The sequence below is a fragment of the Helianthus annuus genome, chromosome 9 (genome assembly GCF_002127325.2).
Source record: "Helianthus annuus cultivar XRQ/B chromosome 9, HanXRQr2.0-SUNRISE, whole genome shotgun sequence".
NCBI classification, from domain to species: domain Eukaryota; kingdom Viridiplantae; phylum Streptophyta; class Magnoliopsida; order Asterales; family Asteraceae; genus Helianthus; species Helianthus annuus.
This window is the reverse complement of record NC_035441.2, coordinates 153,278,237-153,305,565: the sequence shown is the minus strand read 5'-3', so window position 1 is coordinate 153,305,565 and position 27,329 is coordinate 153,278,237.

Genomic DNA, 27,329 nt, shown 5'->3' with positions numbered 1-27,329 from the left:
AGATTGCATGATCATAGATTCTATCTTAAGGATGTCATTTTCGGCTTTTGGAAGACCGGGATGCTGGACGTTCATGATCATTTGTAGAAACCACGGATACATCCAGAATTTATTCCAAGATGTTTGACTACCAGTTCTCGCCATATTGTCCTTCATGTTGGCAAAGATGTACTTTGAAATGCTAAACGGTTTGTTCAGAACTAATGCCACCATGAGACCAACAAGATCGTTGCCTGCCATGTCATAGCCAGATCGCCTGTTGCTAAGACATTGAATAAGTACGTGTAATAAAAACTTGTACCGTAAAGGCAGATCTCCCTTGTTGATTTGATTGCTGAAAATGTCACTAATACACTTCATCCTTAGTAGACAGTCACGAGTACACATGATTGGAATAGAGGACGGTGCATTCGGATCGCTTGCAGCTCTAAAACAGTGTTTAAGTTTTCCGGTGAGACAATCACGTGCAGATCATTCACTTGCCCTTGAATGACTTCAGTTCCATCAACTTGCACAACACTTGCAGAATTCCAGAAAGCTTTAACGAGCGACTTGTAAACTGGAGTTGAAAAGGTGACAGCTTTATTAATCCGTGACTCCCTGATCCACTGTGTAATCTCCTTTAGTTCAGTGATCTTTCCTTCGGGATCCAGATAAGCAATCATATTGTGACCCTTCTCGGACATCACAAGTTCTTCCGGTTTGTTTTCTATCTTTGTCGCGGCCTTACGTTTCCTTTCTTTCGGTGCCATCTGTATTGCAAACATCCACAATAAGTCATAATGGTATAACATGTGCATTAGACATATGTCTATGCAAGTTCAAGTGTCAAGTGGATAGTTAACATATAATTACACATCTTCTGTGAAAGGCACCAAACTTGAAAAATTTCTAAGTCCTGGACGAAAAACTTCAATACATCGACGAAACTCTCTTCGTCACGACGAAACATCCTTGGTCAAATAAAGTCAGAGTTGACCTTTGACCAGAGGAGTTTCTTCGACAGTCCTTCGACGAAAGTTCTTTCATTTTAAAGTGGATTTCATCATAGGGGGTTTCGTCGTCAACAGTTTGAAGAAACTTAGGTTTCGTCGTCCAAGGGGGTTTCGTCAAGAGTTAGGGTTTCGTCGATTTGGGGGTTTCAAAATCAAAGGGGTTTCGCCGACTGTTGGTTATGCGATGACTGATTCTAAAAATCAAACCCAATGACACTTCGATTAACCAAAACAACACGAAAACAAACCTAGATTCAAAACAAACATGAGTTTTTGATCGAAAAAGACCCAAATGGTTAAACATTCAAACAAATATCCAACCCCTGTGTTTGTAATCCAAAACCTAACCCAAATCATCAAACAAAACAACATACAAACACTTATTAACAGACTTTATGAACAAACAAGCACAATAAGCAGTGTTATATATGATGAAATCGAAAACTTAGGGGGACCGAGGGTTTGTTAACAAGTTTCAAACAGAAGCACAGGGTTCCTAAGGTTCAATCATGTAGAAAATCCTTTTGTATACCTTTAATTTGATGAAAAAGGTAAAGAAAATGAAGGATCTTGAGGGTCGGTTAAAGGTATGGGGTGTGGAGTATTGGAGAAGATAAACAGTCAAGTGGGTTTGAAAAAGTGATATCTTTAACAACTGGGACCCCTTATATACTCATGACCCCGACGAAACTCTGACTTCGACGAAACTTAGTGTGGGCTTGACGAAACTTTAGTTTGGGCTTGGGCTTGGATTGGGCTTAAACAGTGAGCCCATGATGAAAGTTAAAGGGCTAGGTGAGTTTCGTCGTTAACCAAATGAAATTTGACCATTTTGACCAAGTTTAAAAACAGTTGACTTTGACCATGATCGTTCGTCGACATTTAGGAGTTTCGTCGACCTTAGGGAGTTTCGTGAACCCTTTTTTTTCAAAAATTTACCAAGTCTTTGAAATTTGCACACTGAACAGATTTTGTTTATATGAACAGTTTTCCATTTTGATTGAGTTTACTAAATGCAAGGATATTTTATGAAGTAGGTTTCAGGCTTTCGGCAGAAAACATCAAGTTACAACTTCGGCTTAATCAAAAAATGAACTTTACAAACTACTCTAAAACAGAATTTAAAGTGCGGTAAACTAACGACAAGCAATGAAAATGCAATAAACGACTGTACAAGAGCAATCTTTTGCGAGTTTCAAGGAAAAGGAATCATACTAGCTTACGGTCTTAGTCAACATGATTTTTGTTTCGGTTTAAAGCTTCGGATAAGTATACTACCTCGATTATCGGTATTATTGTCCACATAAGCTCAAACTGGTCAGATGTAATCATAATTAGGAGATACGATTTACGGTATGAGTTATACTTACAAGTTAGTGTGCATCCACTCACGACACATTCTCGTATCAAGGTATGCACGAGAGTTCAACTTACCGGTGAGTATACGGTTTATCATCTGTTTGACCGTATAAAAGAATGTGAGATACTCACTTATTTTGATTTGAAAACAAGCCCTATGTGATAAAATCACTTATTGATGAGGAACTTGATTTTCGTATGCATGAGGGCACATGAGCAAGTCCGTGAACAGGTCAGTACATCGTACAGTAGAGAGACGAACTTGACTCCCGGATAAATGTGATATTTTATCACTTATTTGTTTGGACATGTGATTGTTGATCACTTATTGATGTCGAATGCAGTATGTACACGTATGTATGGTATCATGGAAGATCTAGACTTCGTCTCCGTTATTTTTCGGTAGAAGATACAACCATGATACCCAGATGATAAGCAGCATAAAGACCGAATATCTCAGAACCTCGGCAATCTCTCAAACGAAATTTTGGTACCAAGACCATATGCTAATGAATGGTTCCCACCTGACTTGAAGTCTGTTAGGTTTGTATCATCCTACACATTTTAATCTGATTGTGACCTACCGATACATCGTTAGTAGAGATACTTATCATTTCTCAATTTTTTGTTTTACATTTTTAACATGTTGACTGACCACACCAGTGAATATCATCATTTTCCTTTATCCAAGAATCTCATTTTTGGTTTTCTAATTTTTTGAATTTTCCAATTTTTTGAATTTTTGAATTTTTCAAATGAAAGGACAGAAAGTAAAGACATATTTTTGGATTTTTTTGAATTTTTTGAATGTTTTTGTATTTTCTTGAAATTTTCTCCCCCTAAAATGCTAAACGGTTACGAAGTTAAAAATCTTTTTGTATTTTTTAGAGTTTTTAAGAAAATATTTACAAAAACGATTAGCCAAAGAAGTTACTCAGGTATCACCTTAATGCCATTGACCAAAAGAAGATAATCAAAACGTGATTTATCAAAAGCTTTTGTGAACAGGTCGGCATGTTGGTGATCAGTGTGGATTTTAACAACATCGATTAGCCTTTTGTCAAAACAATCACGTATGAAGTGATATTTAATTTCGATGTGTTTGGTCTTGGAATGCTGCACAGGATTTCTAGTGATCTGTAAGGCAGCATTGTTATCAACAAAAATAGGAGTAGATAGGAATTCAAAACCGTAGTCGCGCATTTGTTGTTGTATCCAAATAGGAGCAACAACTAGAGGCAGCAATGTATTCCGCTTCACAAGTTGATGTAGCAACACAGGTTTGCTTCTTGCACTGCCACGTGACCAGGCGATTTCCTAAGAATTGACATCCCGCTGTTGTTGATTTGCCGTCAATTTTGCATCCGCCAAAATCAAAATCACTGAACGCGATCAAGTCGAAGCTATGATCCCTAGGGTACCAGAGACCGGTGTCCGGGCATCCCTTCAAATAGCGAAAAATCCCTTTAACAGCTGACAGATGTGAGGCCTTCGGGTTGGCTTGATATCTTGCAAGCAGGCACGTCGGATACATGATGTCGGGCCTCGAGGCTGTGAGATACATGAGAGATCCGATCATAGCGCGATAATATGAAGAGTTAATGCTTTAACCTTTCAGATCTAGAGTAATCCCGTGATTCTGCGGAAGTGGGGTACCAATGGGCGTTGCATCAGACATCTGGAACTGGCTCAAGATGTCACCAACATATTTAGTCTGATGGATGAATATCCCAGACTCGGTTTGTTGAACTTGTAGGCCCAAGAAGAAGTTCAATTCCCCCATTGCGCTCATCTCGAATTTTTTCTGCATAACACGCTCGAATTGCTTGCACAAAGAATCATTAGTTGAACCAAATATTATATCATCAACGTATACCTGCGCCAACAGAAGATCTCCATCCTGTTCTTTGATAAAGAGAGTGCAATCAATAAGACCTCGCCGAAAACCATTCTCCAAAAGATAATTTGATAAGGTTGCATACCAAGCTCGTGGTGCCTGATGTAAACCATAAAGAGCTTTCTTGAGCAACCAAACCCGATCTGGATGAATAGGATCTTCAAAACCCGGAGGTTCTTCGACGTACACCTCTTCATCAACCACACTGTGTAAGAAAGCACTTTTGACGTCCATCTGGTAGACTTTGAATCCTTTAAATGAAGCATAAGCTAGAAAGATCCGAATAGCTTCCAGACGTGCAACTGGTGCATAAACTTCATTGTAGTCAATGCCTTCGATCTGACGAAATCCCTGAATAACCAATCTTGCCTTGTTTCGAATGACTACTCCACGATCGTCCTTCTTGCGTTTGAAAACCCAACGTGTGCCAATTTTCTTGTAATTTTTCGGCCTTTCAACAAGCTTCCAAACACCTAGCTTTTGAAACTGTTGTAGTTCTTCCTGCATGGCTTCCACCCAAGAATTATCTTTTAAGGCTTCTTTCCAAGACTTTGGTTCTTCTTGTGAGACATAACACGCGAAGGACCAATCATTTTGAAGACCAGATTCTCTAATGGCTGAATACAAACCAGCATTCTGGTTGTTTCTCAGCTGATTACGTGTCTGCACACCGCAATGGACATCTCCAATAATATTCTACTGTGGATGAGTATCGTGAATTCTCGATTCAGGAACATCAGGAACACAAGTATTGATACCCAGATTGTTAAGATTAAGATCAACAACCAAATACACACCAGGCATAGACATAGAAGTGGATGCATTTCCTTCAGCAGTGTCTACATTCTGCTCATGAGGAGTTGCTTCAGAAGCACCTTGAACAGGATCAACCGGAGCTGAAGTGCCTTCATTTGCATCATGGTATTCATCATCTTCTGATGACTCATTGTAATCAGCAGCATCTTCAAATACCTCATTTTGAACGGTATTGTTATTAACCGAAGTAGAAGATTGAGGGTCAACAACAATTGGTCTTACTAATGGTGAATCAGCCCCGTTGTCGCTTTCAAGGAACATTTGAGCAGCTACAGATGCTTCGTCAAAGGTTGGCAGATTAAAGGAGTCGAATAGCCCATCATAATCGAACATCTAAGGATCACCCGGAGCTCTAACAGGATTAGTATACCTTTGAACCCTTACTTCACTCCATAACTCAATCTTTTTGGTTGCCAGATTCCATACACGAAAATTCGGTGTAGCATATCCAAGGAAGAAACCCTCGATAGCTTTGGCGCCAAGTTTTTCGTTCGGTTCAATCATAGTGCATGGACCACCAAAAGGTTCTAGGTGAGAAATGTCCGGTTTCCTTTTCTGTAGAAGTTCGAAACAAGTCTTGCCATGCCTTTTAACTGTCATAACTCGGTTTAACGTGTAGCAAGTAGTAGAGACAGCCTCCCGCTAGAACTGAACAGGAAGCTCCGAATCTACCAACATTGTTCTTACAGTCTCTATTATCGTCCGATTCTTCCTCTCAGCGACACCGTTTTGCTGTGGAGTGTAGCGAGAACTGTATTCATGAAGAATGCCCTTGGAAGTACAGAACTCATCCATCACTCGGTTTTTGAACTCAGTTCCATTGTCGCTTCTGATCCTCTTTACTTTCAACGTGTACAAATTTTCCAGCATAGTAAGAAGATTCTTGGGGATTTCAGGAGTTTCACTCTTGTGTGCCATAAAAGCTACCCAAGAAAATCTAGAGTAGTCATCAGTAACCACCAGACAGTAAGCATCCCCAAAGGTTGTCTTGTGTTTCATAGGTCCGAGAGGTCCATATGAAGACGTTAGAGAGGCATGCTAACAGTGTTGATTTTCTTAAGCGGGTGAGACTTCTTCGTTTGTTTTCCCTTCTGGCACGCAACACAGATATCTTGTAGAGGAAAACTTTTCATAGGCACATCATTTACAAGCTTATGTTTCACCAAATGGTTCATTTTTCTCAAGTGAATGTGCCCCATTCGTCTGTGCCAAGATATAGACTCCTTTTCTGTTGCTTTCGAGACAAAACATGTGACTTGTGCAGAGGTAGTAATTTCTTGGCTCATATCAAGAATATAAAGATCATTAACTCTTGGATCCGATAAGAGAATCCATTCTTTAGGAATTTTGAAACCAGGTTTCAGCACATAACAACCGGCATCATCAAAATGCATGGAGAATTTCTTATCGCAGATTTGCGAAACACTCAAAAGATTGTGATCAATTTGTCGTACATAATTGATCTTATTGAAACATACAATACCATTGGAGATCTTTCCTTCTCCAGTGATATATCCGCCTTTGTCTCCAGCAAATGCGACATAGCCTCCTTTAATGTTTTTCACATTATAAAGAAGCCATAAGTCGCCTGTCATGTGCCTAGATGCTTCACTGTCAACAATCCAATGACTATTAATAGTTAGTTCCTCCTGGAACATCCTGCACATATCATTCAACGATTAGTTGAGGATGGGGACCCAAGCCTTAGTGGTCTTGGGTCGTCCCTGAGCATCACGAAATGTGATCTTGATTTCCTGATGATTTTCAAATACAGCACCTCCCCCTGAACTTTCACCCGTTTTAGGTTTCCAAGTTTGTTTTTGTTCACCAGATTGAGTCTTATGAAAAGTTTTTGAAATTTTTTATTTCAATGGTGGTTGTGGTGAACTTGGTTCCTTTTTAACCGTTTTGACTTCAGATTTTAAAGCCTTTTCAATTTTCTTGACGTTTTGACGTTGTTGTTTAGTTTCTTGTTCTTTAACAGTTCGTTTATCATGTTTTGGTGAAACAGGACGACGTTGAGGGTGAACCTTTTTAGGTGGAGCTTTCTCAACAAATTTCTCTTTAGGAGTATTTGTACAATTTTTAATGATATGTCTAAACTCCCAACACTTAAAACAAGTTCTCCTGTCAACAAACTTAGGAGAATCCGATCGACGAACAGATGTTGAACCTGTAGAACCTGAGGTACTTGCTTTTTCATCACACCCGTTTGTATCTTGAGTGTAATTGTTTTGACTGTTACGTTTTAAATTCTTGACTTGTTGGACAAAATCGGTGTTTGATTTGTTTTCAAAAGTCTCAATTTTATCAGTACCCTTTGATGCTACAAATTGGACATTACTGTTTTTCTTCCTGTAACGAGCTCCTTTTGGTTCAAATTTTGATTGAGAAACTTTAGGATTTTGAGCTCGTTGAACTGGCTGTTTACCCTTAGAAGCAATAGGTTGTTGCCTTGTCGGTGATCTTTGGTTTCCAAATTGTTTTCTAATTTCTGATTTTGGAACAGGATCACATTGTGTTACAACAACTCCAGTAATCGTCTTTCCCAAAAATTTACTCGTATTGTCTTCAAAAACTTTATCAATCAAAGATGGATTAACATTTTTAATTGGAAAATCATTGTCCGAATAAATTTGGCATCACCGACGAAAGTATACAACACATTATTACTCTTAACGGTAGACACAGATTCTTTCACTTCCTTGACAGGTTTAATCACTTGTTTTGCAACAAGTTACACAGCAGGAGTAGGAGGATCACAAAGAATGTAATTCTCAATAGGAATTTCTACTCATTTCATCTTATCAAGTGATTCATCCTGGTCACTCACATCTGATTCATCATCAGACGAATCATAGTCCTCAATAATTGGGGCACTTTGATTCATCAACATTGAAGTGTCTATTCCTTCAGATGAGGTATTCGAGGAACTGTCCGATTTGAACCCTAAACCAGTAGTAACTTCCTCATAATCAAGAGGCACGCTGGGTTCAAAACGTGGCATTTCTTCTTCATCGGGCATTCGAGTATAGTTGTGTCTCAAAGGGGGTGGACACGACTTATACCCGACGCCTTTCTTGTTCCCTTTTGTGACATCTCGTATTTTCGATCTTTCCCTTTTTGGCAAGTCTACTTGTACTTTCTATTTTTGTAAGTTGTACCTTTGTGGTATTTGGTTTTATTCCCAAATTGTACTCGAGACTTGAAATCATAATGAAAATGCATGATTTTATCTATATTTGTGTTTGAATGCTATGTATTGTCGAAACAATTGATGACATGTTAAAACTATGTTAAAACACGTAAAAACAGTGAAATTACATCTTAATCTTAGCTCTTAAATTCATCGTTGCCAAGAGATTACCCTAAACCGTACGAAAATTGGGAATTTATGCGTTAATTCGATAAAAATATCAAAAATTGGGTTAAAATGATTTTTATATTATTTTATTAATATTTTAAATAAGTAAAATTAAATAAATGAATACTGAATTTTTTATGATTTTTGATCATTTTGGTTAGTTAAACTAACCTGGTTAGTTAAATCCTGGTTAAATCAGCTAACCAGGTTAATTTTATCAAAGGGCAGCACTAACTGAGTTAGGAAACTCAGTTAGTGGCTAACCCAGTTAGTCTAAGCTGTTAATAAAAAAATGGGTTTTATGCACGTGGGACTGGATTCGAACTCGTGACCTCAACTTCAGCATACGACACACTAACCACTCGGCCGGGCATGCCACATCCGGCATAACCCGAGCCCGAATTTCATTTAACATGTAATTAATGTCCGAATTCAAATCAAATGTAACCGCCAATCAGTCTTCTTCTCCGACCTTTCAGATGTTTACCGGAAATTCGACTTTCCATTCTTCGTAACCGACAAGCTACACCTCTTATATATACCCAACCAATCCTTCATGCTTCATTCCTTCACTCGTTTATCCGAAACAAACCGAAACTGAAACCGAAACCGCAACCCGTTCGCTTCGTCGCCGAAATCACCTTCGCCGGAGTTCATCACCTCCGACCACCTTCACCGCCGTCTGTCCGGTAACCGTTTTCCGATTTCGTTTTCTTTTTTCATATAATTTCAGTTTCCGTTATTAATATTACAGTTTATTATTATTATTATTATTATTATTATTATTATTATTATTATTATTATTATTATTATTATTATTATTATTATTATTATTATTATTATTATTATTATTATTATTATTATTATTATTATTAATACCATTATTATTATTATTAATATTATTATTATCATTAGAGTATTAATATTATAACCATTATTTATTTATTTATCTATAATAATCAGATGTATTTAGTAATATTAAATAAATATATTATTACCTAGAATAATTATTATGATAAAATAGATTTATTATTATTATTATTATTATTAAAACAGATTTATTAATATAATAATTATTATTAATAATAAACAGATTTATTAACATATTTTAAATCAGAAATATTATTCCTTATTTTAATCAGAATTTATAATCAGAATTATTGTTTATTTGAAAATCAGAATTTATTTTGAAAATCAGAATTTATTATTTTTATTAAATCAGAATTATCATTTTATAATAATCAGAATTATTGTTTAGTTATTATTTAAATCCGATTTATCATTTTAATCAGAATTTATTATTTTATTTTATTATAATCAGAATTATCATTTTATATATATTAATCAGAATTATTATTTAATTACTATTTAAATCAGAATTATTAGTTTAATAAATCAGAATTTATATTTTATATAATCAGAATTTATTATTTTATTATATCTAAATCAGAATTATTATATAATTAATAGACTTACTATTTATTTAGATTAGAATTGTTATTTTATATATATATATAATTAGATTTATTATTCAGAATTATTAATCTATATTATTAATATTAATCAGAATTATTATTTATATAGTCCAACACTTTGGTAATAATATTTATAATATGTTGGTAAAAATCAGAAATATTATTTTAATATTTCAATATTTATTTTTACTCACTTATTTATAAATAAATTGTCTTATATTTTATTAAATACAAAATATGAGGCACATGATTATTATTTTAGACATGTTTATATTATTCTAAAATGCCTTGTTATTTAAATAATCTCTCAATTCTCAATATTTAACAAATCCTCAAAATTAATAGGGTAATTCTCTTGTGCACATCCTCTTGGGAAATCTCTTGTTCTTAATTATTCCAAGAAAAACGCAACGCAACCTAAGGTGAGTATACATGACCCATTTTTCTGTTTTATCACATTTTGGGTGTTGTATGCATTTTTATATCAAAATCACACAATGTTAATCATTTATGCACTATCAATCCACATTTCATGTGAATCTATTTGACTCATGTTAATCATGTTATGCTAATGTTAAACATTTATGGTTATGTGTTCATTAACTTTGCAAGCCACCCCTAACAATGGCAGCGCTGTAGGTTGTAACGCCCCTCCCATAATATTGTGGGTATTGTTAGGATTTATTCTATGTTACTCATTTTACCACCCTTTTTGGGTAGGCACGTTAATTGCGTTAAACTTTGGTTTGAACACATATATTCATCGTTACGAGTATAACTGTTAATATGAACTCATGTAGTCATGTGGATTTGATCATGTTAAACTATTTTAATCATATTATACTATATTCAAACTTGTATACTCGCCAACATGTTTTGTTGACTTTATTTTAAATGCATACTGCAGGATGAGGAATCAAGATTTGAAGAAATAAATAGGATGGCTTAGAAACTCACCTTGAAATAAACTATGTCTAATGTTTGTTATTTCCTTTTTATGACATTGTATGAAACTTTGCAATTTTAATAAATGAAATTTAATTATATTGTCACATTTAGTGTTATGATGTCTTTGAACAGTTTGTACGTCTCATCCCGATGTTTCCGCCATCGGTTGGGGTGTGACAGATTGGTATCAGAGCCATAACTATAGGGAATTAGGTAGAATTGCCATACTTTTTCCTAGTCTATAGTAGGAGTACTCTGATACCAGATTGGTATCAGAGCCATAACTATAGGGAATTAGGTAGAATTCCTATACCTTTCCCCAGTCTATAGTAGGAGTACTCTGATACCAGATTGGTATCAGAGCCATAACTATAGGGAATTAGGAATGCCTTGCTTTGCCTAGTCTATAGTTTATGAGCTTTCTCATTTATTTGCTGTTAAAGACAATAATCCTTTCTCTCTTCTTTGCTTCCCTCTATTCTGTTGGACTTCTAATATACAAGCCTTTCCTAAGGCTAACTCAATACACACATGGAAGCTTTGAAGACACTCTTACAACACAATCGAAATGATTCATCAAGATAGGGGTGATTCCCACACTTGGTGATGATTTTCACTCAGCTATACTTTGATTTTTGCACGAAATCTACCCTCAAGTTAGGAGTGATATCCAAACCTTGTTGGGAGTTTTCCATTTCATATTCTAGTGGACCCTTATCTTAGGATAAGTACCAACCACATTAGGGTACGATGTTATCAAGTTAGAGGTGAAACTCGCATCTTGTTAACTAGTCCCATTCCTTGATTTTCGATCTCGCCAAAGTTTCGATTTTCCCAATCAATTAAGGACGTGTAGTAACTGGAAGGACAAATATCGTTAGTCGCTCCTCGATGAGAGTATTTGTCTATTAGGCCAAAGCACGTCTCCTTAATTCGAAAAGGATTTCGATTCACTTTGGAATAGTCTTATGTTACGTTCCGTGACAATCCATGTTTTTATGATAAATCTCTTTTTATGTTATCTCAATTTTCATGTGTTTTACATTTGTACGTTATATAATTTCAATTTAATACATGCATACTAATATGTTATACTGGATTCGTGATTACTGGGTTATTCTTATGTGATGAACTTGTCTTTTAACCCACACCTTAACATGTATAGCACTATGCGTAGTGCTATAGGAGTAGCGCCCGCCCGTATTCTAGTGGTCATGTTAAGTCTTTCAATTGCGGTACACGATGGGTTGACATGTTTATTCACATGCCAGTGATACGTTAATCTTGTTAACTAAGTGTGTCATGTGGATTGTTCTAAATTTTATGCTAATATCATCAAGATAGGAGTGATTTCCTTACCTTGACAATTAGCTTCGCTCAATTTTCAACTCCACCATTGAGCTAGGGGTGATTTCCTTACCTCAGAGGTAGTTGCCAACTCTTTTTCGTTTTCAACGAAACTTTATATTTGAGCGTTATCTTCATTTCAAGTTTGGGAACACGAATCAGTCTTCTTCTTAAGATTTCGAGGACGAAATCTCCTAAAGTAGGGGAGACTGTGACATCTCGTATTTTCGATCTTTCCTTTTTTGGCAAGTCTACTTGTACTTTCTATTTTTGTAAGTTGTACCTTTGTGGTATTTGGTTTTATTCCCAAATTGTACTCGAGACTTGAAATCATAATGAAAATGCATGATTTTATCTATATTTGTGTTTGAATGCTATGTATTGTCGAAACAATTGATGACATGTTAAAACTATGTTAAAACACGTAAAAACAGTGAAATTACATCTTAATCTTAGCTCTTAAATTCATCGTTGCCAAGAGATTACCCTAAACCGTACGAAAATTGGGAATTTATGCGTTAATTCGATAAAAATATCAAAAATTGGGTTAAAATGATTTTTATATTATTTTATTAATATTTTAAATAAGTAAAATTAAATAAATGAATACTGAATTTTTTATGATTTTTGATCATTTTGGTTAGTTAAACTAACCTGGTTAGTTAAATCCTGGTTAAATCAGCTAACCAGGTTAATTTTATCAAAGGGCAGCACTAACTGAGTTAGGAAACTCAGTTAGTGGCTAACCCAGTTAGTCTAAGCTGTTAATAAAAAAAATGGGTTTTATGCGCGTGGGACTGGATTCGAACTCGTGACCTCAACTTCAGCATACGACACACTAACCACTCGGCCGGGCATGCCACATCCGGCATAACCCGAGCCCGAATTTCATTTAACATGTAATTAATGTCCGAATTCAAATCAAATGTAACCGCCAATCAGTCTTCTTCTCCGACCTTTCAGATGTTTACCGGAAATTCGACTTTCCATTCTTCGTAACCGACAAGCTACACCTCTTATATATACCCAACCAATCCTTCATGCTTCATTCCTTCACTCGTTTATCCGAAACAAACCAAAACTGAAACCGAAACCGCAACCCGTTCGCTTCGTCGCCGGAATCACCTTCGCCGGAGTTCATCACCTCCGACCACCTTCACCGCCGTCTGTCCGGTAACCGTTTTCCGATTTCGTTTTCTTTTTTTATATAATTTCAGTTTCCGTTATTAATATTACAGTTTATTATTATTATTATTATTATTATTATTATTATTAATACCATTATTATTATTATTAATATTATTATTATTATTATTAGAGTATTAATATTATAACCATTATTTATTTATTTATCTATAATAATCAGATGTATTTAGTAATATTAAATAAATATATTATTACCTAGAATAATTATTATGATAAAACAGATTTATTATTATTATTATTATTAAAACAGATTTATTAATATAATAATTATTATTATTAATAAACAGATTTATTAACATATTTTAAATCAGAAATATTATTCCTTATTTTAATCAGAATTTATAATCAGAATTATTGTTTATTTGAAAATCAGAATTTATTATTTTTATTAAATCAGAATTATCATTTTATAATAATCAGAATTATTGTTTAGTTATTATTTAAATCCGATTTATCATTTTAATCAGAATTTATTATTTTATTTTATTATAATCAGAATTATCATTTTATATATATTAATCAGAATTATTATTTAATTACTATTTAAATCAGAATTATTAGTTTAATAAATCAGAATTTATATTTTATATAATCAGAATTTATTATTTTATTATATCTAAATCAGAATTATTATATAATTAATAGACTTACTATTTATTTAGATTAGAATTGTTATTTTATATATATATATAATTAGATTTATTATTCAGAATTATTAATCTATATTATTAATATTAATCAGAATTATTATTTATATAGTCCAACACTTTGGTAATAATATTTATAATATGTTGGTAAAAATCAGAAATATTATTTTAATATTTCAATATTTATTTTTACTCACTTATTTATAAATAAATTGTCTTATATTTTATTAAATACAAAATATGAGGCACATGATTATTATTTTAGACATGTTTATATTATTCTAAAATGCCTTGTTATTTAAATAATCTCTCAATTCTCAATATTTAACAAATCCTCAAAATTAATAGGGTAATTCTCTTGTGCACATCCTCTTGGGAAATCTCTTGTTCTTAATTATTCCAAGAAAAACGCAACGCAACCTAAGGTGAGTATACATGACCCATTTTTCTGTTTTATCACATTTTGGGTGTTGTATGCATTTTTATATCAAAATCACACAATGTTAATCATTTATGCACTATCAATCCACATTTCATGTGAGTCTATTTGACTCATGTTAATCATGTTATGCTAATGTTAAACATTTATGGTTATGTGTTCATTAACTTTGCAAGCCTCCCCTAACAATGGCAGCGCTGTAGGTTGTAACGCCCCTCCCATAATATTGTGGGTATTGTTAGGATTTATTCTATGTTACTCATTTTACCACCCTTTTTGGGTAGGCACGTTAATTGCGTTAAACTTTGGTTTGAACACATATATTCATCGTTACGAGTATAACTGTTAATATGAACTCATGTAGTCATGTGGATTTGATCATGTTAAACTATTTTAATCATATTATACTATATTCAAACTTGTATACTCGCCAACATGTTTTGTTGACTTTATTTTAAATGCATACTGCAGGATGAGGAATCAAGATTTGAAGAAATAAATAGGATGGCTTAGAAACTCACCTTGAAATAAACTATGTCTAATGTTTGTTATTTCCTTTTTATGACATTGTATGAAACTTTGCAATTTTAATAAATGAAATTTAATTATATTGTCACATTTAGTGTTATGATGTCTTTGAACAGTTTGTACGTCTCATCCCGATGTTTCCGCCATCGGTTGGGGTGTGACAGATTGGTATCAGAGCCATAACTATAGGGAATTAGGTAGAATTGCCATACTTTTTCCTAGTCTATAGTAGGAGTACTCTGATACCAGATTGGTATCAGAGCCATAACTATAGGGAATTAGGTAGAATTCCTATACCTTTCCCCAGTCTATAGTAGGAGTACTCTGATACCAGATTGGTATCAGAGCCATAACTATAGGGAATTAGGAATGCCTTGCTTTGCCTAGTCTATAGTTTATGAGCTTTCTCATTTATTTGCTGTTAAAGACAATAATCCTTTCTCTCTTCTTTGCTTCCCTCTATTCTGTTGGACTTCTAATATACAAGCCTTTCCTAAGGCTAACTCAATACACACATGGAAGCTTTGAAGACACTCTTACAACACAATCGAAATGATTCATCAAGATAGGGGTGATTCCCACACTTGGTGATGATTTTCACTCAGCTATACTTTGATTTTTGCACGAAATCTACCCTCAAGTTAGGAGTGATATCCAAACCTTGTTGGGAGTTTTCCATTTCATATTCTAGTGGACCCTTATCTTAGGATAAGTACCAACCACATTAGGGTACGATGTTATCAAGTTAGAGGTGAAACTCGCATCTTGTTAACTAGTCTCATTCCTTGATTTTCGATCTCGCCAAAGTTTCGATTTTCCCAATCAATTAAGGACGTGTAGTAACTGGAAGGACAAATATCGTTAGTCGCTCCTCGATGAGAGTATTTGTCTATTAGGCCAAAGCACGTCTCCTTAATTCGAAAAGGATTTCGATTCACTTTGGAATAGTCTTATGTTACGTTCCGTGACAATCCATGTTTTTATGATAAATCTCTTTTTATGTTATCTCAATTTTCATGTGTTTTACATTTGTACGTTATATAATTTCAATTTAATACATGCATACTAATATGTTATACTGGATTCGTGATTACTGGGTTATTCTTATGTGATGAACTTGTCTTTTAACCCACACCTTAACATGTATAGCACTATGCGTAGTGCTATAGGAGTAGCGCCCGCCCGTATTCTAGTGGTCATGTTAAGTCTTTCAATTGCGGTACACGATGGGTTGACATGTTTATTCACATGCCAGTGATACGTTAATCTTGTTAACTAAGTGTGTCATGTGGATTGTTCTAAATTTTATGCTAATATCATCAAGATAGGAGTGATTTCCTTACCTTGACAATTAGCTTCGCTCAATTTTCAACTCCACCATTGAGCTAGGGGTGATTTCCTTACCTCAGAGGTAGTTGCCAACTCTTTTTCGTTTTCAACGAAACTTTATATTTGAGCGTTATCTTCATTTCAAGTTTGGGAACACGAATCAGTCTTCTTCTTAAGATTTCGAGGACGAAATCTCCTAAAGTAGGGGAGACTGTGACATCTCGTATTTTCGATCTTTCCTTTTTTGGCAAGTCTACTTGTACTTTCTATTTTTGTAAGTTGTACCTTTGTGGTATTTGGTTTTATTCCCAAATTGTACTCGAGACTTGAAATCATAATGAAAATGCATGATTTTATCTATATTTGTGTTTGAATGCTATGTATTGTCGAAACAATTGATGACATGTTAAAACTATGTTAAAACACGTAAAAACAGTGAAATTACATCTTAATCTTAGCTCTTAAATTCATCGTTGCCAAGAGATTACCCTAAACCGTACGAAAATTGGGAATTTATGCGTTAATTCGATAAAAATATCAAAAATTGGGTTAAAATGATTTTTATATTATTTTATTAATATTTTAAATAAGTAAAATTAAATAAATGAATACTGAATTTTTTATGATTTTTGATCATTTTGGTTAGTTAAACTAACCTGGTTAGTTAAATCCTGGTTAAATCAGCTAACCAGGTTAATTTTATCAAAGGGCAGCACTAACTGAGTTAGGAAACTCAGTTAGTGGCTAACCCAGTTAGTCTAAGCTGTTAATAAAAAAAATGGGTTTTATGCGCGTGGGACTGGATTCGAACTCGTGACCTCAACTTCAGCATACGACACACTAACCACTCGGCCGGGCATGCCACATCCGGCATAACCCGAGCCCGAATTTCATTTAACATGTAATTAATGTCCGAATTCAAATCAAATGTAACCGCCAATCAGTCTTCTTCTCCGACCTTTCAGATGTTTACCGGAAATTCGACTTTCCATTCTTCGTAACCGACAAGCTACACCTCTTATATATACCCAACCAATCCTTCATGCTTCATTCCTTCACTCGTTTATCCGAAACAAACCAAAACTGAAACCGAAACCGCAACCCGTTCGCTTCGTCGCCGGAATCACCTTCGCCGGAGTTCATCACCTCCCACCACCTTCACCGCCGTCTGTCCGGTAACCGTTTTCCGATTTCGTTTTCTTTTTTCATATAATTTCAGTTTCCGTTATTAATATTACAGTTTATTATTATTATTATTATTATTATTATTATTATTAATACCATTATTATTATTATTAATATTATTATTATTATTAGAGTATTAATATTATAACCATTATTTATTTATTTATCTATAATAATCAGATGTATTTAGTAATATTAAATAAATATATTATTACCTAGAATAATTATTATGATAAAACAGATTTATTATTATTATTATTATTAAAACAGATTTATTAATATAATAATTATTATTATTAATAAACAGATTTATTAACATATTTTAAATCAGAAATATTATTCCTTATTTTAATCAGAATTTACAATCAGAATTATTGTTTATTTGAAAATCAGAATTTATTATTTTTATTAAATCAGAATTATCATTTTATAATAATCAGAATTATTGTTTAGTTATTATTTAAATCCGATTTATCATTTTAATCAGAATTTATTATTTTATTTTATTATAATCAGAATTATCATTTTATATATATTAATCAGAATTATTATTTAATTACTATTTAAATCAGAATTATTAGTTTAATAAATCAGAATTTATATTTTATATAATCAGAATTTATTATTTTATTATATCTAAATCAGAATTATTATATAATTAATAGACTTACTATTTATTTAGATTAGAATTGTTATTTTATATATATATATAATTAGATTTATTATTCAGAATTATTAATCTATATTATTAATATTAATCAGAATTATTATTTATATAGTCCAACACTTTGGTAATAATATTTATAATATGTTGGTAAAAATCAGAAATATTATTTTAATATTTCAATATTTATTTTTACTCACTTATTTATAAATAAATTGTCTTATATTTTATTAAATACAAAATATGAGGCACATGATTATTATTTTAGACATGTTTATATTATTCTAAAATGCCTTGTTATTTAAATAATCTCTCAATTCTCAATATTTAACAAATCCTCAAAATTAATAGGGTAATTCTCTTGTGCACATCCTCTTGGGAAATCTCTTGTTCTTAATTATTCCAAGAAAAACGCAACGCAACCTAAGGTGAGTATACATGACCCATTTTTCTGTTTTATCACATTTTGGGTGTTGTATGCATTTTTATATCAAAATCACACAATGTTAATCATTTATGCACTATCAATCCACATTTCATGTGAGTCTATTTGACTCATGTTAATCATGTTATGCTAATGTTAAACATTTATGGTTATGTGTTCATTAACTTTGCAAGCCTCCCCTAACAATGGCAGCGCTGTAGGTTGTAACGCCCCTCCCATAATATTGTGGGTATTGTTAGGATTTATTCTATGTTACTCATTTTACCACCCTTTTTGGGTAGGCACGTTAATTGCGTTAAACTTTGGTTTGAACACATATATTCATCGTTACGAGTATAACTGTTAATATGAACTCATGTAGTCACGTGGATTTGATCATGTTAAACTATTTTAATCATATTATACTATATTCAAACTTGTATACTCGCCAACATGTTTTGTTGACTTTATTTTAAATGCATACTGCAGGATGAGGAATCAAGATTTGAAGAAATAAATAGGATGGCTTAGAAACCCACCTTGAAATAAACTATGTCTAATGTTTGTTATTTCCTTTTTATGACATTGTATGAAACTTTGCAATTTTAATAAATGAAATTTAATTATATTGTCACATTTAGTGTTATGATGTCTTTGAACAGTTTGTACGTCTCATCCCGATGTTTCTGCCATCGGTTGGGGTGTGACACATTTTAGCTGTTGAGTGTCTATGATGTGATCGAGCACATATCGAGAATTAGAATAACTCTCCAATTTGAGCTTGATTGCATCATGCTCGCATTTGGCAACATCTAGCTCTTTCTTTGTTTCCTCAATGATATTAATGTAGTTATTAATACCAATTTGTTTGTTAAAGACAATTTTTGTTAATTCGGAAACACCTTTCTTTAAAGTTTCGATTACATCTTTGAAATCTCTTTCATTTCTAGCTAAAGCCATGTTTTCCTCTTTGCATTTAGACAGCTCGATCAATAACCAAACTTTGATTATGACTATGAACCTTTTCGGATTCCACATTCAAATCTGCACACATATTACAAACACTAGGAGTAGGAGTGTCGGAATTTACCTGACTCGTCGAGGCTAAGACATTTGCCATAAAGACAGTCTGATAAGAAAAAGATCCATCCTCAAAGAAGAATTTCTCCATTTCCTTTGATGCGACAGCAGCCTTCTTGATCAGAATAGATTTCTGACACTTTAACTCCTCAGCATCCCTTAATAAATCATCGACATCAGAATTCAACTCTTCCTTCACATCAGATTCAGAATGATAATCTTTCGAATTCGAGCTTTCTTCATCCGAACTCCCGCTTTAACCAGAACTATCATCATTGTCAGAAAATTCTTCTTTGTGAACATGCTTGATGCGATTGATGATCTTTGCATAGCATGCGGTTCCTCCTCTTTCTTGATCACCATCTCCAAACTGTACTGAGCAGTTACATCCTTCATCAGCTTGAACTACTAATGCTCTATTGGTGTTTGAAGGTCCAGCCTGGGTTTGATTAGTGGTATTGTTCACAGCTACCAACCTTCTTTCACAGTTTTCTTGATTTTCATTGAAAGTACTCGTCTGATTTCGGAAGGGATTTTGATTGCCTTGTCTGCTTGGTCGAGTGCACTCACGATTGAAGTGACCTTTTTCGCCGCAGTTGAAACGTGTAACCGCATCCTTATCGAAATCGTACTTCGTATCCTTTTTGCTTTCCAAGGTAGTTCTCCTAGTTCATTTCATGAAATCCTTAGCCCTTCGAACATCACTTGTAAACGCCCACTTGATGTCCATTAACTCCATTTCATCACGGTCTATCTGTTGATAATCTTCATGGGTCATATTGAAATTTCCAATTTGACCTATGACCAATCCGCAATAGGCACTGAACATTGTGTTGAGAAGTTCCATTTGTTCCTTTGCCACTTCGATGCTTACTTTTGAAAGGCTTGAAGTATCAACTCTGATTGTGTTGGGGTTTTGGGGTGGAGTATTACTGTAATATGCTTGTTGTTGTTGTGGTTGGGCTTGTGGTGGGGTCGGAATATAAGCACTTGGATCAAATTGAGGTTGAGTAGTTGAAACTTGAGGTGGAGGTTCGGGTTTAGGTAGCCAGGCACTCGCGTCGAATTGAGGTTTTGAAAAAGCGTGAGCTTGAGCAATAACATGCGCCGACGGAAGATAGGCTCTTGGATTGAAAACCGGAGGAGAAGCTGACTGGGGAAAAGGACAAGAACTTGTATTGGACATAAACGCCGTTTGTAGTTTTGGTTGATGAGCAGAACTGGAACTAGCTGCATGATAAACCTGCGAGGTACATATCAGTATTTTGAGGAACTGGAATCCGTTTAGCTTTCCGGATTTCTTCATCATTCTTGTGCTCCAGTTTCTGAATGAATTCATAGATACTCACAGTATCTAAAATACTCATATGCTTCAACAACTCAATGAAAGAACTCCACTTTGGGGGTAGAGCATCAGCAAACCTTGCAACCATTTCCCGTTGAGTTGCAAGAACACCATAAGAATACATTTCACTAATCAAATGATAAAAACGAGTTGTGATATCATTTAGTGTTTCGTTATCCATGAATTGAAATGATTGTTAGAGCTTATGAGATCGTTGATACTTGTTCTGGATTAGTTTAAATAGTAGTTTGTAGGTATTTTGAATGTTTAGGGGCTTATTTTGTAATTGTCTAGAAGTTGTAATCCTGACTTGGTGTAGTTAAGATTCCAGCAAATTTATAAATTTGCTGGCAAGTCAGGAGTTCACTATATATACCCCAAGCATTGTAACCTAGCCAAGCTTTTGGCTCTTTGATGAATATTAGTGTTGTTACCTTCTCTTGTTGATCTAGTGCTCAAATCTGATATCCAAGGTTGTTTATTGTTATATCTTATTGTTTGGATTCAATACAACACTTGTTGTATTCATTAATCCATTAGCTTCACGTTCATCTTTGTTTCTTCTTGACTTTACATAACTCAAACACCTAATCAATAGGTGTTGTGGGTTAAAACAACCAACCACTGTGATCCGGATACGTTTTGGGATCAACAATTTGGTATCAGAGCCTTTGTGCTCTTGGTTGTTGTGTTTTTGTTGAGATTTTTCATTGTTTTGAAGGTTTTTCAAAGTTTCAAGGTTTTTCAAATTTTTGAGCTTAAAATGGATTGATTTGGTGTGTTTAATCGATAGGTTGTTGTTAATACTTGATTAGGGAGTCATTTTGGACATTTTGTTGCATCAAAACATGGTTTTTGAGCTGTTTTCGAGTGATTAGAGGGTTTTTGTTCGTGTTAAACCCTCTGTCCAGCGAACATAACTTGAAGACAGCGAAGAATATTTGAATACAGCGAAATTATTTTTTGAAGACAGCGAACTCAGCGTTGAATATAGCGAAATAAATCAAATCGTTGAGGATCTTATCGCATAATCATTAATTTCGCCGACCACTGTTCGAGCGAAATTGTTGATCATTAGCGAAATAGTGTCAATCGTCCCTTGAGCGATATTATCGAAGGCGACTTCGAGAACCGTGATAGCGAACCACAGCGTTCTTATCACGGTTATCGGTGAAATTAACCTAACATCTGTCTGTGTTTTGATTTGTCAGCGAAGTTACGTGATCGCTCGTGCAGGATTACATAACTCTCCAGCGAAGGTAGCGGATTAGCTAGCGAAGGTCGTCAATCATCATTGATCATCGGCGAAATTAAGTCTCCTGTCAGTGAATTTAAGATCTGATCAGCTCACATTTGTCTAAAACAAGCAAAGATGTCGCTAAATCAACTAAGTCCAATTGCTCAAGCGGAACTTGAAACTGGAACTACCACTCGCCCACCAAAGTTGAAAGGGGCGGAAGACTTTAGCACATGGAAAACTCGCATTCAATCGTTCTTCGAGTACACGGACTACAATCTGTGGCTCTCTGTTACCGCTGGACCTCACATTCCAACGGTAGTTCGAGGAGATGCAGTAGTTGCTAACAATGATGCTACTACCTTCACTGATGAAGACAAGGCTCTCATTCAACGTGATCGTCGCGCACACGCTGCTCTAACCATGGCTCTATCAACCAACGATTGCAACATGTTTGAAGAACACCGAACTGCAAATGCACTCTGGAATGCATTAATCGAGTACTATGAAGGAAATGAAGAACTGATCGAAAGCAAGAGAGATATGGTGCAGAAACAATACGACATGTTTTGCGGAGTTCGTGGAGAAAGTCTTTCTGATCACATTAGTCGCTTCTTGAACATGATGACCAAAATGAAGAAGGCAGGAAATCCTGTTACAAATCGTGCTGCAATAAAGAAGCTGCTTGATTCACTCCCCAAGGAATGGAGTCTACAATGCATGATGATCAAGAAGGATTTCCTCAACAATCCTAATCCCGTCACTCTGTCAGATCTGATCAACACCCTAAGAGCCTTTGAAATGGATGTCAACAAAAGAGAAATGAACACTGCTGGATATCAACCTAAGTCAACTCAACCTTCAGTTGGATTGAAGAATGTGGCATTTCTCGCTTCAGGGGGCATCACTCCACAAGCTTCTGACTTAATTTACGCAAATGTTTCCGCAAGCGCATCAAAAGCCCCACAACTTGTTGAGAAGACCATCACTGTTGACACTCAAGCGTTGAAAGTATCCACTGAAAATGTGGCACTCTTCAACACATTTCTGAGGAGCTACGAAGCCCTAATGTCTGGGGAACTGAAAAAAGAGATGTTCACTGCTGAAGACATGTATCAGGTTGATCCAGATGATATGGAAGAAATGGATCTGAAATGGAAAATGGCCATGATCACTTTGAGGTTAAAGAAATTTCAAGACAAGACAGGCAAGCGTTTGGGTCTTGGAAAAGCTGGCTTTGACAAATCTAAGCTGAGGTGCTACAACTGCAAGAATCTAGGACACTTCAAGCGCGATTGTCCTCTGTTGAAAGAAGGAAACAGTGAAACTACTCCTGCAGTTAAGCAAATCACCGTTGAAGAGAACAAAAACAATGCGTCTCCCAGCACGCCAAAAGCTTTAGTCGTTGAAGACTGTGATTGGAGTGAAGAAATCACTGAAGCAAAGGAGCAAGTTAACAAAGCCCTGATGGCCAAGATCTCAGGTGGATCATCTGCCAGGCAGTTTGAGAAGCAGACAGCTGGAATTCCGACTGGAGACAATGCTGCTGACAAGGGATTGAAAAGCATTCTTACTTCTGTGGAGACTTGTGATCAAGCAGAAAAGCATGTTGCTAAAGAAACATCTGAGAAAGGCAAGGATAAGGTCCAAGCAGCAGCCATGAAAGCAGACTCATCAAAAGAAAAGGCTGACAAGGACTTGGTAAATAGTATTCCACTTAGTTTTAAAGAAAAAATATGCTCACCAGCATGCGTTGATGTCGTGGCACATTACAAATTCTTAAACTTGGAATTTGAAAGGCAAAAAGACAAAGCTTTAAAATTTAACAACGAGCTTAAACAGAACGAGGCTGCATATCAGAGAAAGTTGAACTCAACTTTGGCTGAAATGCAAACGCTTAAAGAATTTGTGTTTAGAAAAGATTTTATCATTAATGATCTTACAGAAAGGTTAGAAAAAGCTTTGAACGAAAAGAACAAACTTCAAATTATAATAGATAAATGGAATGTCAGTCAAAAGGCCTTTACTGACATTAAAAATTGCCAACGACCAACGTTTGTGAAAGACGGGATTGGATATAAGGATAGGCACGGAAATGAAAGAAAACTCTTCTTTCCACCTCACAGTAAAAACTATGTGCCTATGCCAACTCCTCATCCCGAAAATGATCTCATAAATGAAAAGGCCTCAACTGAACAAAATGAAGTTTATGAAAATGAGACAACCGCTAACTGTTCTAAAAGCAATGTAGATCCCATTGAGTGTAAAGAAGATGTGTGCGATGAGGATGGAGACTGCGGTGGGTCAAAAATAGGAATTGGATATTCAGGCGACAGTTATTCCACCGTTAACTTGTTCGTCTGGAATTGTTCTAAGAAAAACAATGTTAAGGATGAATGTAATAATTTAAGTAGGATGGATGACTGTAATGGCCAAGTGCCTAAATTTAAATCCTTGGATGACTGTAAGGGCCATGTGCCTACATTTGAGACCTGTGATCGTGAACCTTATGTGTCTTATTGTCATGATTTGAATTATGCGTGTTGTGATGATAAAGTTGCTTGTGAATCTCCTGTATTTGTGCCAGAATTAAAAAGGAATAGCTTTGGAAAATTCCTTACAAAGGAAATTCCCGAATTTATTCCTTCTAGAACAGGTATGACAGAATCAGAAAGGAGCGTCACTGAAAACCAAGATAAAGAAGATTCAAGCGTCACTACCACAGAAGACGAACAAACATCAGAAAGTTCAACTGAAGATCAAACAACTGGTGATGAAAGCTTCGAGTGTTCAAGTTATGAAGCAAGTGAAGAACAAAGTTCGAGCGAGGACAACACATCTGAAAGCTCACTCGATTCAGACAGTGATGAAGAACATCAAGAAGATGAAAGCAGAGTGGACAAGAAAATGAAGAAAGCAGAAAGCTCAAGACTCTCATCACATACATCATCTTCTCACACCAAATGACCCAGACATAAAAGATGCTTTCGCTGTGGTCATTTAGGACATACAGCGAAACATTGTAAAACCCAAAAGTTTCCTAAACCAGAGCATGATTTTATTACAAACGTCACACATCAACTAAATTATCTTAAGAAATCTGTTAAAAATCTGGTTGAGTCAACTGCGTATCTTTGGAAACAAAAAGAGGTCAAAGTTGGTCAAAACCACGATAGATTTGAAATGAAGCAGATCTGGGTTCCCAAATCAAACTAATTTGTATATTTGTATATTTGTGAATATCAGAATAAACTCCAGAAATGGCTTCGGATGCTCATGGAATACATCTGGCACGTAGACAGCGGATGTTCAAGACACATGACTGGATTGAAGGAACTGCTGAAAAACTTCCGCTTTATTGATGGTGATTTCGTGTCTTTTGCTGGCGACGAAAAGGGAGGAAAGATTGTTGGAGTAGGAGATGTGGTGTCCGAAGCCCTCACGCTGGAAAATGTCAACTATGTTCCTGAGCTGTGCTATAATCTCATGAGCGTTTCTCAAGTGTGTGATAAAGGAATCTCGGTGCTGTTCAATGACATGGAATGCTTGTTCCTGAAGCCCGGTTATGTTGTTCCTGCAGAAATGATCATGCTCACTGCTCCAAGACAGAACAACACATACGTGCTCAACATGAAAAATGCCAAGACAAATGACAACTTGACATGCTTAATTTCTAAAGCTTCAGAATCGGAGTCACTGCTTTGGCATAGACGACTGGGCCATGTTAATTACAAAAATATGAATAAACTCTCTAAGTTGAACTTAGTTAGAGGTCTTCCAATTAAAGAATTTCCATTTTCTGAAAAATGTATTGCTTGCGCCCAGGGAAAGCAGCATAAGAAACCTCACAAGTCCAAAGCAGTGAACACGATTTCTGCACCACTTCAATTGTTGCACATGGATCTTTTCGGTCCTATTAGTGTTAAAAGTCTTGCTAAAAGCTCTTATTGTTTGGTTGTAACAGATGATTACTCTCGGTTTTCGTGGGTATATTTTCTTGAAGCAAAGAGCGAGACAGCTGAAGTGTTAAAATCATTCATTCCCCTGATTGAGAATGTGACCAAGCTGAAAGTGAAGTCTATCAGAAGCGACAATGGGTCCGAGTTCAAAAATCAGACCTTCATATCATTCTGTGCAGAAAAAGGAATTCATCTTCAATATAGTGCAGCCAGAACTCCCCAACAAAATGGAGTTGCTGAACGCAAGAATAGAACGCTGATCGAAGCTGCAAGAACCATGCTGGTGGACTCCAAGCTTCCAATTATCTTCTGGGCAGAAGCAGTTAATACGGCATGCTACGTTCTAAACAGGGTGCTCATCGTGAAACCTCATGGAAAGACAGCTTATGAGCTTCTCTTTAAAAGAAAGCCACTTATAGATTTCTTCAGACCATTTGGATGTTCGTGCACTCTTTTAAACACTCAAGAAAATCTCGTCAAGTTTGAAGCAGTGGGCGATATCTGCTACTTTATGGGGTATTCATCCACACAGAAGGCTTACCGTGTTTACAACAAACGAACGAAGATGGTAATTGAATCCTACTACGTTGACTTTCAAGAAGAAAATTACACCAACACCGGAAGTACTCCTGATTGGTTCTATGATGTGGGAGTGATCTTCAACAACTTTGAAATTCCGGAGATTGTACCAGACCCTGAGCCAGTCGAAGACACTCAAGTTGAACCATTGTTTGACTCGTCTGACATTGGTTTGACTCCTTTCACCACCCGCTTATCTCCATCATCCGCTGATCCGATTCTGGCTGTAAATGAAACATCTGGTGACACTTCGCCTGAGAACACCCAAGACAACGGTGCTTCTTCTTCACAGGAGAATGCGAATGAGCCAACTCAAGAAGATGATCCACCAGTGATTTACGTAGATGAACACTTCACCAACCTTCCGCAGCAGATTGAATCTCTGACAAATGCCGGATACAAGACAAACAGAAATCATCCTCTTGAAAACGTCATCGGCGCCGTAGAAGAAGGAGTACGTACACGCGGGCAGTCGTCAAGCATCAACAAAGGTCTCTTCGCAGCTT